Source organism: Galeopterus variegatus, unplaced genomic scaffold, assembly GCF_000696425.1.
Source record: "Galeopterus variegatus unplaced genomic scaffold, G_variegatus-3.0.2 Scaffold431, whole genome shotgun sequence".
In the NCBI taxonomy this organism is placed as follows: domain Eukaryota; kingdom Metazoa; phylum Chordata; class Mammalia; order Dermoptera; family Cynocephalidae; genus Galeopterus; species Galeopterus variegatus.
In genome coordinates, this window is record NW_007726542.1 from 477,834 (window position 1) to 490,968 (window position 13,135).

The 13,135-nt window shown below is 37.0% G+C and overlaps 1 protein-coding gene across 1 annotated transcript in view; it reads right to left on the reverse strand.

Annotated features, from left to right (window-relative positions):
- Positions 1-13,135, reverse strand: part of YTHDF2 (YTH domain family, member 2) — a 28,646-nt gene that overhangs the window by 8,923 nt on the left and 6,588 nt on the right. The gene's annotated exons all lie outside the window — the stretch shown is intronic.

Here is a 13,135-nt window from a genome sequence, read left to right on the forward strand (position 1 = left end):
CGGGAGCGCCACCACGCTTCCCAAGCGGCGCACTATCCAGTGCGCCACCGGGCCGGCCCTATTTTTCCTAATTTTTAAAGATATTTAGGCTCAGAGAAGTTTACTTGCTCAACATAAATGACAGTGGCAGATATGAAACCAGGTCTTCCTCCAGAGCCCCTTGACTTTCCACTACTATACATGTATGTTAACAAGACCACAAAATCCACAACCCATTTTGTATCAATATCATCCTAAAACACACCCCTAAATCTTTTTTTTTTTTTTTTTTCCCTTTTTGTCTCTTTTTTTGTGTGTGTGACCGGCAACAGTTCGCAGCCCTCAGTGTCGCGCCCGTACCGGACCGGGACCGGCAACGGGATCGCAACCCTCGGTGTTGCCCCAGCACCTCGCTCAGCCAGTGAGTGGCCGGTCTGTATGTGGGATCCGAACCCTCGGTGGGAGCGCCGCCGCGCTTCCCAAGCGGCACTGTAGCATGCGCCACCGGGCCGGCCCACCCCCTAAATCTTAAAAAAGAAAAAGGAGGGGCATCATATGTAATACAGAGGTACTTCCAAAAGTTAATGGAAGAATAGAATTAAAAGATAATACAAGCTGGCAGGTTAATTCAGTTGGTTAGAGCTTCTATTACCTTTGTAACACCAAGGTCAAAGATTCCATTCCACATACTGGCCAGCCACCAAAAAAAGAAAGAAAAAATAATACAAATCTTTCCATGAATTTTTTGAAGTAGCCTCTTATATTTAAAAAAACCCTTCCCACACCCAAAAAACTGATCACCTTTAAAAACCAGTTTTTTTTTGTTTTTTTTTTTTAAAGATGATCCGTAAGGGGATCTTAACCCTTGACTTGGTGTTGTCAGCACCACGCTCAGCCAGTGAGCTAACCGGCCATCCCTATATGGGATCCAAACCCGTGGCCTTGGTGTTATCAGCACCGCACTCTCTTGAGTGAGCCGTGGGCCGGCCCTAAAAACCAGCTTTTAACATCAGTTTGGACAACTTCAGGATGGCTAGTGGCCACTAAATCTTCTAGCTTAAAATTATCTAACATCTCTCAATCACTAATGTACTCACTAGAAGATACAATAAAAAGAACACTAAATAATGTAAAATTTAAAACATTAAAGTCTCTTTGACTTAGCTGAGTATTTCTAAAGAGTAGCTTATAACATGAAGTTACATGTATAGGATATTAAGCCAAAGACACTGCCACATTTTAACAGACAAAAAATATAATCAATTCACTGGAGGGCCATAACATATCTGACGAAAAACTGAAACTACTCCAAAAGGCCTTTCAGCCTTAAGGTAGTCCATAGTATTGAAAGGTACAGCTAGGCTTATCAGACATGTGAATTCTAACATTGTTTCTAGTGACGAGACTTGATGGATCTCCATACCAGCCAGCCTCCAAAAAACAAAAAACCAAAAACAATCTTGATAATGATGGAGACTTGAGACTAGTAGGTAACAGTGACTATGGCTATACTTTCTATGGGGAATGGGAGGGGAAAGACACCACAGTGCAATGAAAACTTTAGAAACCAACCCTGCAGGACAAATAAGCATGAAGTCTTTGAAGTGAGAAAATTGGGGGTGTGGAGGTAGAACCACAAGACCCTGACTTATAATAATATATACTATCCAGGAGTTCTCAAATTTTAAAATACTAGAGAATCACCTGTAGAGCTGATAAAATGCAGGTTCCAAGGCCTCATACCCAAAGATGCTCATCCATAGGCGAAGGAGGACAAGAATCTCAATGTAAGAATGCCCAGATGATGATAATCTGTACAAACTGAGAAACTTCTCTTCAATCATCTCTAATCCTTTAAGAAATACCTACAGAGCTTACTAAATAAAATTTCTAATTTAGTAAGTCCATAGGCAGAGAGAGCCTACACATGAGGATACTTCAAAAAGTTTGTGGAAAAATAGAATTATAAGATAATGCAAATCTTTCCATGAACTTTTTGAAGTACTGTAGTATCAATACATTTTTTTAAACTTTCAGATAAAGTTGTCTTACAATCTATCATTTTTTGGAATTTATACTCTTAAGCTCTCACTTCCTTACCCCTTTCCAGGCCCACTGGCTCCAAGTAAAGTAACTTTTGCCATAAATAACTGAATTACCCAAGAACTTGTCTGGGCTCTAATTCTAGCTCTACCACTAAAGTGAGGTAAGCTTGCAGTCTGTGTGTAAAATGAGTGGGGTACACTAAAACCTTTTACCACTTGATTTTATACCCTTTCAGTATACATTATCCAGAACCATTTGCACTCTTCCTTATTCTTTCTATCTGTAATGAGCAGCAAATTTTTACAACTTTCAGCAAATGGTCATAGAGGTTACACAGAATAGATCCAATCTGCTCCACTATGATACTTGTGATGGGAAGATTAAGGCTGAGTGCTTAAATAAAGGTTTAAGTTTCAATTAACTATGTTCTCTTCTGTATGCCCACAATGAGGTGACTGGCTACAGCCATCAGCAGATAAAAGAACACTGTTGTTAGCAATTTTTTTTTTTTTTTTAAAGATGACCAGTAAGGGGATTCTAACCCTTGACTTGGTGTTGTCAGCACCACGCTCTCCCAAGTGAGCTAACCAGACATCCCTATATAGGGATCCGAACCTAAGGCCTTGGTGTTATCAGCACCACACTCTCCCAAGTGAGCCACGGGCCAGCCCTGTTAGCAATTTTAAGTGATAAATGTAAAGATGGCATAAAAACAAAAAGAGCTTTGGGGGAAAAAAAATTCAGTTCTACTTCCTAACTAGTGATCCTTTTTGAATCTCAGTTCCCTAACTGCAAAATGAAGATAATCTTAACTATTTTACAGGATTATTGCACGAGATTAGAGATATATGAAAAGTACCTATTACGTATACAGATGTCCAGCAAATGCCTAAGTATGGGAAAATACCTGAAGTGTTGAGGGAGAAAAAGCAGGATAAAATAAATACTATATATAATATTTTATTTTTTGGCAGCTGGCCAGTACGGGGATCTCAACCCTTGATCTTGGTGTTACAACATCATGCTCTAACCAACTGAGCTAGGCAACCAGCCAATACCATATACAATAAGACTATAACTGTATAAACTTTGTAGGTAAAGATAAGAAGGAAAAATACCAAAATAAATGGTTTTGTCATAGTATAGGGATTATGAGTGACTTTTCTTTCATTTTCTACACCTTTTTATAATTTGGTTATATTTTACAATAAAAAAATGCAAAACTATAAACAAAGTTTGCGTACTTCAAGTTTACTTGTAAACAGCTGAAAAGTTCTTTGACATATGCAACAAGATACTGAACATCTCCTAAGAACTTGAAGAAATTACAACAGCAAATGCAAATGAGCTGAAAAGAACAACTGTCTGCAGCTCAAACTTGTAAGTTAGCTGCCTTTTTATTTATTTTTTTGGTAGGTGGCCAGTACAGGGATTCGAATCCTTGACCTTGGTGTTACAATACTACCCTCTAACCAACTGAGCTAACTGGCCAGTCTGGGTTAGCCATTTTCTTCCTTCATCTTTCCACTATCTTTTCCTATCTATCCTTCTAGACCCAATTCAAATTAAGTCTTCCATAAAAATTTCCTAATGACCCTACCCATAACTTGTCTTGACATTCTCTTCTTCTGCACTTGATGTCATACTGTAAAATTAGCATTTTAATATTCATTGATATCTTCTCCCTATAGTTAAACAGAGTTAAATCAGTTCATCTAAGGATTACTTGTTTATTCAGCAAGGGACAAAAGGGATCAGGGAAATATTTATTGTGCTAGTTCTTGAAACTAGAATTTGGTCCAGGAGGTGGCAGCAGCATGCAAATTTAAACTTACCTGCTTATGTGGAGAAAGACGGAAAGGACAATCTAAGCTACCACACTCACAGCCTTTCTCCTTGCTTTTTGCAGACTTAAAGGATTCAATGGTGAATGTAGAAAAGCAAGAAGAGATCATCTTTGTTTGCTCTAATTTAAGGAAAAGAGCTTTTTGTCCTCCTCTACATAAAACTCCTCAAGAACTACAGGAATCAGTTCTTTATCGTACTGTCCCCTAAACAAGAGCAGTCAAAGCCAATGCTGTAGTTTTCCCATCTCCCTCCTGGGAAGTTATGTCTTCCTTACCCCTCCAGACCCATCCTTCTAAATAACCCAACACACCTAGAAGATATATGGAACCTGCAGAATCTACATGCTTTTCCAATTTCAAAACAGAGCCCCCTACCTCAACTTCCATGCACTATTCCCCCATTTAAAAAAATTTATGTCATCTGTGGGTTTCAAATTATGCTTCACAGGGAAGATACCTCAAGGATCTCCCAGGGGTTAAGGAAGCGGAGCATGTAAAATTAGTCATTCATGGGGTTCTCAGTAAGGTTTTGTTAGGGGGGAAAAATTCCACTACTAAAAAATTTTAAAACTATTATGGGAGTAATCTTTACTTCTGGCAGGTAAGCAGAATGGCTCATACCTGGCTGGTTATGGTCTAAACTACTCAGAGTAGATACTAACTGGTTCTAGCATTGCCAACTAGCCCTTGTCCCACAAATGTGTAAGTATGGAAAAACAGCAGTCCTCTCTGGACTGATCTTTAGCCATATCAAATATGGAATGCTGCCAGTTTTCATACTCAGTTGTATCTCAGACATTTTTATATAATCTAATTTACCTAAATAACCCATACTAGGGAAACAAAACATAGTATTGCTTCACTGTATCTCTTTAAGGCTTGAAACAGGTTGAAAGATACTGAGACTTTGCAGGTGGGGAGGGGTTGGAAAAATTCTATAGAAACAACAAATGCAGAGTCTTCTGAATGAAGTGTGGAAATCAAAATCTTTGAATCTCCAACAGCAAAGCTATCTTTGGAAAATTCAACGAGTAACATTGGCATCTGCAGTCATCTGTTACCTCTCTGAATACAGTGACTATATCCTATTGCTTAAAGTTCTAATGAAGTTCTTGAATAGAACTATTCCCTCTCAATCTATCTCCCACATGCTCCCTCTTTAACCCATCCTCTAAATTTTGTTATTTCTGGGGATTCTTTCTTTGGTCTTCTTCTCTCCATGCTGGCTCTGGAACCACACACCACAAAACACAAGCTCTGCTTTCTTGGCTTGTGTGACTTTGCCAAGTTATTTATTCTTTTCTGTGCTTAGTGTCATCATTGGTAAAACTGAGAAAGTTGCACCGGCCTCACAAGGATATGAGAATTAAATGAAAACTTACAATTCAACGCAGTACCTCAACAAATATGTGCAATCAATTGTTTCAATAATAAAAAAAAAAAACCACACAAAGTATGTAAAGTATTCAAGACAGCTGTATGCTAGACACTATACAGAGCATTCAATAACTTTTAGCCATTTTTATCACCAATATTCTTAAATAATCATGGAATAAACTCTTCCATGCCTTTACCTATACTGAAGGCTGAAAGCTCCCAAGTTCTATCAGCAGTCAGATCTCTCCTCTCAGCTCCAAATCCCCATTCTTAACTGCCTACTATCACCTTACTGTCCCACAGGCACACCAAACACTATTTCCAAAAGTCATCTCCCATCCTAACATCTAATACATCTCCAAATCATAACCCTAAACTGCTGATCCTCCCATCTTCCTAACTTTTTTTTTTTTCCTTTTTGTCTTTTTTCGTGACCGGTAACAGGATCGCAACCCTCAGTGCCGCGCCCGCACCGCAACCTGCAACGGGATCGCAACCCTCGGTGTCACGGCTGTACCGCGCTCAACCAGTGAGCTGACCGGTCTCTATATGGGATCCGAACCCTCGGCGGGAGCGCCGCCGCACTCCCAAACGCCGCACTCTACCGAGTGCGCCACCGGGCCAGCCCCATCTTCCTAACTTTTAAGAAACTAGTCATCAAATACGCCTAACGATTTCTTCCCATTCTCACTGCCTTGGTTCAGGCCTCATCTTTTTCTTCCAGACTATTATAAAAGCCTCTCATACATCCTCTGAGCCACCTACATTCCTCTCTTCACTTAACAGATGTTTCAGTAAGTTATTAACCTAAGTTTTCATTTCCCTATCTAAAAATGTGGGAAATTGCCTCCAGCGTTGGTGTAAGGATTAGTTAGACTACTAAGAAAGTAGTGCCTAACAAAGTCAACGCTCAATAAGGGTTTCATCCTTCCCATTTCTCCAAATGGTGACTCCCTAATTAACTACCCTTCCTTACAACCCAACTAAAACAAAAGTATAGAATAAAATTCTAAAACCCTCCATGTACTGGGCCCAACCAACCTCTCCAGCTTTATCACTTACAATTCTATGCCACATTAAACTTATCATTCTGAAAACATACCGTAAGTATTCACAAGACCATGGTTTTGAACATGCTGTCTCTGCTTCCCAGAATGCCCTTCCTCCCCCACTTTTCTATCTGGCAAACTCTATATATCACACAGTGGTCCATGGGCTTTGAGGTTAGAAAGATTCAGTGGCTCTCCAGGTATAGTTCCAACATATTTCCACTTATTTATTTATTAAGAAAAAAAGTGAAACAACAAAGACATATCAACACTTCAGTGGTTCATCAATGTTTTGAGCAATCTTTTTGCTAAACTGGATAATGATTTTTCAAATACTGGAAGAGAATTTTCTCAAATTTTTGTGTTATTCAAAAAAAATGTAAGCACTACAGACATAAAACAATTAAATTTAACCTGCATTAATATCTTCCTCATCACTTTAAGTCTCAACAATCAACAATTAAGCCCTGATTTGTATACAGCGTTTTCCAGTTTCCATGGCGTAAATAATATGGCTGATTTCAAACTACCAATGTGATATTACTGAATATGAGGTTAAGAAGAGATGTCTGGTAGCACAATATTATAATATCGATACAAGAGATGAGTAGTGAATTTGAATATTGACCTTTTAGTACAATGATTTTTAATTCTATGTAATTTAACTGTAACTTGTAACATTATAAACTACTTTATAATGTAATTTAATGTACACAGGATACAAGAGATGAGTAGTGAATTTGAATATTGACCTTTTAGTACAATGATTTTTAATTCTACGTAATTTAACTGTAACTTGTAACATTATAAACTACTTTATAATGTAATTTAATGTACACAGAAAGTATCTAAAAAACCTTTTAGTACAATGTATTGAACTCTAAGTTTATTTAATTTGTTTAATAATGACTGTGTTTAACCACCAGCTTGCTAAAATTCTTGAAAGCTAAACAGTTGGCTTGCAACTAGCCTGCTCCAACACATCAATGGAGGAAATTATGTTGAAATACCAATTCCACCACTTACTAGCTATGAGACCTTGGATAACCTCTTTGAGCCTCCTTCTTCATCTGAAATATGAGAATGATAATATTAGATGAGATAGCTAAACTTTTGTGTGCACCATGTGTCAAGCATTGTGCTATCATTTGGGTGCTTATTACTCTATGACTACTTATTCAATTTGACATGACTCAAATGTTATCTCCTCCATGAAGCTTTCTTTAATTTCCCCAAATTTATCACTCTTCTCCAGAAAGCCAGAAATTTATCCATTCCTCTATAACAGCTCTTATCCCATATTTTATCCATTTTGTTGTCCTCTTAACAGTCTTCTACTAAGGCAGAGATGGTGCCTTGCTTATCTGTTCCATTCCAGCATTTAACACAAACATTTGTTGAAAGATGGATACAAAAGGAATGGTTCAAAGAGATCCAAATTCAATGTCATCTAGTCCTCTTTTAAAGAGGCTACAGAAAGAGGCATTTTATCTGTTCACAAAACAAGGAAGGTGATGAGTAATACAAAGAGAACTTCCTCAACCCTTCTGGCAGAAAGACAAGTAAATTTATCTGCAAGACAGAAGGAGACATAGACATGGCAAAAAAGGTTCAGGTTTGCCATCCTGATTTAAAACAGGATGTCCACTCACTAGTTCTGAAGAGACAACTTAAAACAATGGTAGTGTGTGGAAATTCTAAATGAGAACCAACAATACCCCATGGTTATTTACTTCCTAAAGATTTAATAATAATAAAACAATATATTTGACTATAATGACTTTTCCTCCTCTGACTTTTGTATCACAAAAAGCTGCATTTTTAAAAGTTGAAAATGGAGCCAAAGTGATTACTTCAAGTATTTATCAAAATGTTACTAAATGGAAAAAAAAAAGTTACTAAATGCCCAAATTAAAGGGTTAGGAGGAGAAAGCTGACTGTAAGGGGGAGGAGCCTTCCTTTAAAAAGAAACTTTACTTGTGCTAACACTACAGGAAAACTTGGATTTAAAGAAAAAAGAGGTCTGCTTGTTTATGTCACTTGGGATAGCATAGGTACTGGTAACACCAAAGTCACAGGTTTGGATCCCTGTACCAGCCAGCCACCAAAACAAAACAAAAAAAGGAAATATTTCCCCTAAATAATTACTTGTAAATTTCTTTAATAAGTCTTTAGTACATTTTAGGTAACATTTTTTAAATTAATACTTAACAGTAAATGTATTAAAAAATACTATCTACATACCTAAGCTGTACCAAGATTCACTGGGAATACACCAATCTTTTCTGTCATCCCTGTCTTTATGACCTCAAGTCCTTTCTTACTACATGTAATAAATATTTAGATCAGAAATTTTAAAAATAAAAATAATGTTCCTAAAAAGACTTTAATAGCATCAATTCCTCTTCATGATCCTCAGATGTTATCCAGAGCCAGCTAACCCTCTCTTATCCTTGGTTTCTCTGGTCTGGACTATTTCATGTATCAATCCCCTCTACAACATACCTAATAAAAGCACTTTTGGTCTCTACTTGAAATCTTGTGACTAAGAACTTCATTTTTAGCCATCTTTACAAAAATCTTTCTCCCTATATCCTCTATCCCCTGTTCTAGTGCTGTCTTTTGGTATGAAGAATAAATCTAGAGTCTTAAAAGCATTATGAAAACAGCTATCATATTCCCCTTCTAAGTCATCTCTTCTAAGCTTAACATCGTGCCCTTCACTAAAGCATATTATGATGAGAAATAAGATAAGATCCAGGAAATACACTGTGGGAAGAGGTGAGCTATGTGCACTCAGTAAAGCGATCTATTACCATATACTGGTTCATCTCTACTTCTACAAGCTTCCCCCTCCTTCCACATAAAGGTTCATCAAGGAGCTCTTCCATTTTGACTCAAATAACACCTTACTCCTTTCTCCTTTTAACTCTAGAGTTTTGTTTTTTAAACCAATTTTGTACCTGTCTCAGTAGATTCCTTCTGTATTAAACTAATTGTCCAAACATTTCATTCAACTCCCCCTTTTTCTAATCCAAACTTCCCTTTTGGGTAACTCATTCCACAAACTTGTTCTTGAACTGTACAGATTTCTTGTTCCACGTTTATCACCTATAGGTGTTACAGATTTGGGCTATGCTGCACCCATGTTCATTCTTCCCAAAACACCTCTGGCTATCTTCTATCAAGACTTCTTCCATCAGAGCTCACTTCTTCCAGGATTCTTCCATGACCAATCCACCTACACCCCAGGATGGGTTAAGCAACCTCTTTCAAGCTTCCAAACTGGTACCTTGTGCATGCCTTGAGAAAACACTTTCTATTTTATACTGTTAGCTGTCACAATGTAAAGTTCCTGACAACATACTCCTGTTTTCTCTAGAGTGTCTAAACATAGTAAAGATGTTCACGGGAAAGATAAATAACTTCATCTTAATACTTAAACAACTTAATAAAATTTAGGTATATCCAAAGACACTCCTAAGTTACCATTTTTAGGTCTTCTGCTTGAGAACAGAAATAATTCTACAGGTATTTAAGAAATCCTCTTACTCCCACTTAATGGCAATGTCATTTTTAAAACTGTAAACCTCAAGCTGTTGCCATCATAACAATATTTTCTCTCTCTCTCCACTCTCCATTTGCTTTCCAGTTATTCAGAAAAAACATTTATCCAAATGCCCAATTGAATCTAATACTATGCCAGGAGGCTTTAAGAGAATTATGTCCTTAGTCTCCTCTACTAAACTACTTCCCTTGTTTTTACCTGTAGTTAAATGGCTAGAAATATAACACAAAAGTTAAACCAACTATTTTATGAGGTTTCTAGAAAAACAACACTAATACAGAGTAACTCTCCTTCCTGCCAGCCTATTTCAAAGTTGAGTCAAAAGCAAAAGTTTCTTAACTCACAGTTGCTTTTTTTCTGGACAACAGCTACATAGTAATTCCCTCAAAAAACTTTTCAGGAAAAATGAGGAAGGCCCATATGGCAATATACAAGGGTATATCAAAAAGTTCATGGGGAAATACAATTAAAAAATAATACAAATCGTTCCACAATCTTTTTGAAGGACCTTGAATATAACACAGCCAAAACCTTCAAAATCATATACCCTTGAAGACCCAGCTGAACACTAAAAGACAAATGCGAATAGATATTTATATAAAAAGATGTTCAGTGTAGTGTTATTTTAATTGGAAAAAGTTATTTAAAAATTATAAAAATACAAACTGTTGACATAATTTACCAATCCCTAATTGTTAAATAAGTTTATGACAGAATACTAAGAAGCCACCAAAAGTGATGACATGGAGGAATATCTTACGATTGGGAAAAGGTTCTAAATAAATGCAGAAAGCAGAAAACAAAACAGTATCTGCATTATACAACAAAGTAAACAACACTATCAAAAATGTCACTAAAATTTGATGAAAGTTTCAAGACAGATCCAGTGCTTGAAAGTTCTATGCTACTCAATTAGATCATGTGATAGAATAAGTCAGTAATAATAATAGGCAAAAATGACTGTGGCTCTGCTTCAGTGAGTTCTGCCAAGATACATGCCCAATCATGGAACTTTAGAACAGCTGTGACATCACTTCAGGATGAAGTTTAAGTACTTCCCGACTTATTTGAGTTACCATCCCTATTTGGCATGAAGATTTTTTGCAATCTTGTAAGTAATACAAAGGCACACACAAAAACACCCTACCTAAGGGAGTCTAATGCCTCAATGAGCTGAGTCCTATTTTCACGAAACGTGCTTGTTCTTGGAAGCGTAATAAAGACTGTAGAACAGTTTCAGGCAGTTATGTAAGGGTGTTAAGGATAACAGTAACCAACAGAGGAGTAAGGCAATACTGACTGAAATGGTAACTAAGCTTAGAAGCAATTGTAGGGACCTTTCTGAAACTCCAGCAGCTCTTCTTACAGAAAATAAACTAAACAGTAACCTGACACAATTATAATCGAAGCTTTTATTTTTTATTTTCATTTGGTGGTTTGATCCCCAGCCTGAGAACAGTAGGATATTCATTCATCAAGTGTCTTTATGGAATGGTTTTTAAAAAGAAGCGTTAACTTAACAAAGACCCTAAAGTTTGATTATTATTATTATGCTCATTCTATGAAAACATTAAAAGCTGATCAATTCCAATATATGAATCTTACACCTACTTATAAAGTTCAATTACCATTCACTGAACCATTCTCGTGAATTTAATCCAAATACATACTTGTTTAAAAGTTAACAACAACAGTACCCAAATTTGCTACTTCATTTTTTTTTTTTCTTTTGGTAGCTTCCCAGTATGGGGATCCGAACCACTGACCTTGGTGTTACAAGGCTGCACTTTAACCAACTTACTTGCCAGCCCTGCTACTTCATTTTTAAAACCACTTTTCCCCACTGATCCTAACAAGTTTATCTTAACATCTATGCTTTTAATCAGAAAATGTAGGACAGAATTTTACAAGATAAAGGAAAGCAAATTCATAATGAGATAGACAGTACACATTTCAAGTGGTTAAATCAAGCACCTACATGTGCCTCCAACATGTTCATAAATCTGCTATGCCATTACATGATGCCTAAAAGGTCATGTCCTCCTTACTTGTTCCTCTACAAACAGGAGCCTAAGAAGCCATCTTTAAAGCCCTTCAGATGTCTAGCAAAAAGCACCAGTAAACTAACTTTTTCTACAGATTATGGCAGATTTTAAATTAAACTGTTGAACTTTGAGAGACAGGGCAGTCTTTAAAAGACTACCAGGAGAAAGCTCTCCCTGCCAGCCAGCTTTTCAACAATCTCTCTATTCTCAATGTTTTTTTAGTGACGCTGACAAGTGTACCACCATTTTTTATTCGTCTGTACATGCTAGAAGGTAAGATGGCAACTATCCCCACTTTAGCTGAACAACTATGCACATGCACCTCCAAGTGGAATATAACAAAGAGCTCTCCTCCCACTGCTTGAAGGAGTAAGTTGTCACAGAGGCATGAGTACCTCAGATCCGAGACCATATAAAAGATCTCTATGAATTCATGGCAAATATAAAGAAAATATACGTACATAAGCTTGTTAGGTTTTGTTTACTTTACATTTGAGGCAAACCAGCTCAGAATTTTCTCAATCATTAATATACAGATCTTCAAAGAAAAATGTTCTCCTTGTTTGTCCATAATCTTTTCACCTACTTCCTACATTTCAGAATGCCTAAGTCCTACATGATATATGATCTGTACGACTTGTAGTGGTGAATCCAAAAAAAAAAGGGGGGGCCGGCCCGTGGCTCTCTTGGGAGAGTATGGTGCTGATAACACCAAGGCCACGGGTTCGGATCCCTATATAGGGCGGGAGGGAAGATGTATGATCTGCCCCAGATTTTTTCTTTTTTTTAAATCATCCTCTTATGGTCCTCAAGTTTGCATTCACTCAATACCCAAAGAGCAAGCATTACCAACTCTTCTAAATAAATTTAACTTGTTAGTTTTGATATATTCTCCATCACTCTGCCCAAGACTCCCACTTGTTACAAAGTAATAAGAAAATGACTTCAGGAATACAACAAAATGTTAAGAGACCAGCTTTCTCTGATTATCTGTTTTCCAAGTTTTATATAATAAACATTAACTCTTCTAACTAGAAAATGGTTTTGAAAAACGTAATTAAGCCTAACACCACAAAGAACAAAGCAAGGAATAAAGTTCTGAAAAACACACTCTTAACACTTCCAATTGTCATGAGGGCAGAAAAGTGATTTCAGGGATTGGTGACACACCAACTCTTTAAAATAACCACAAACCCCAGCTAGGTCAAAAGTTAATTCCAACAC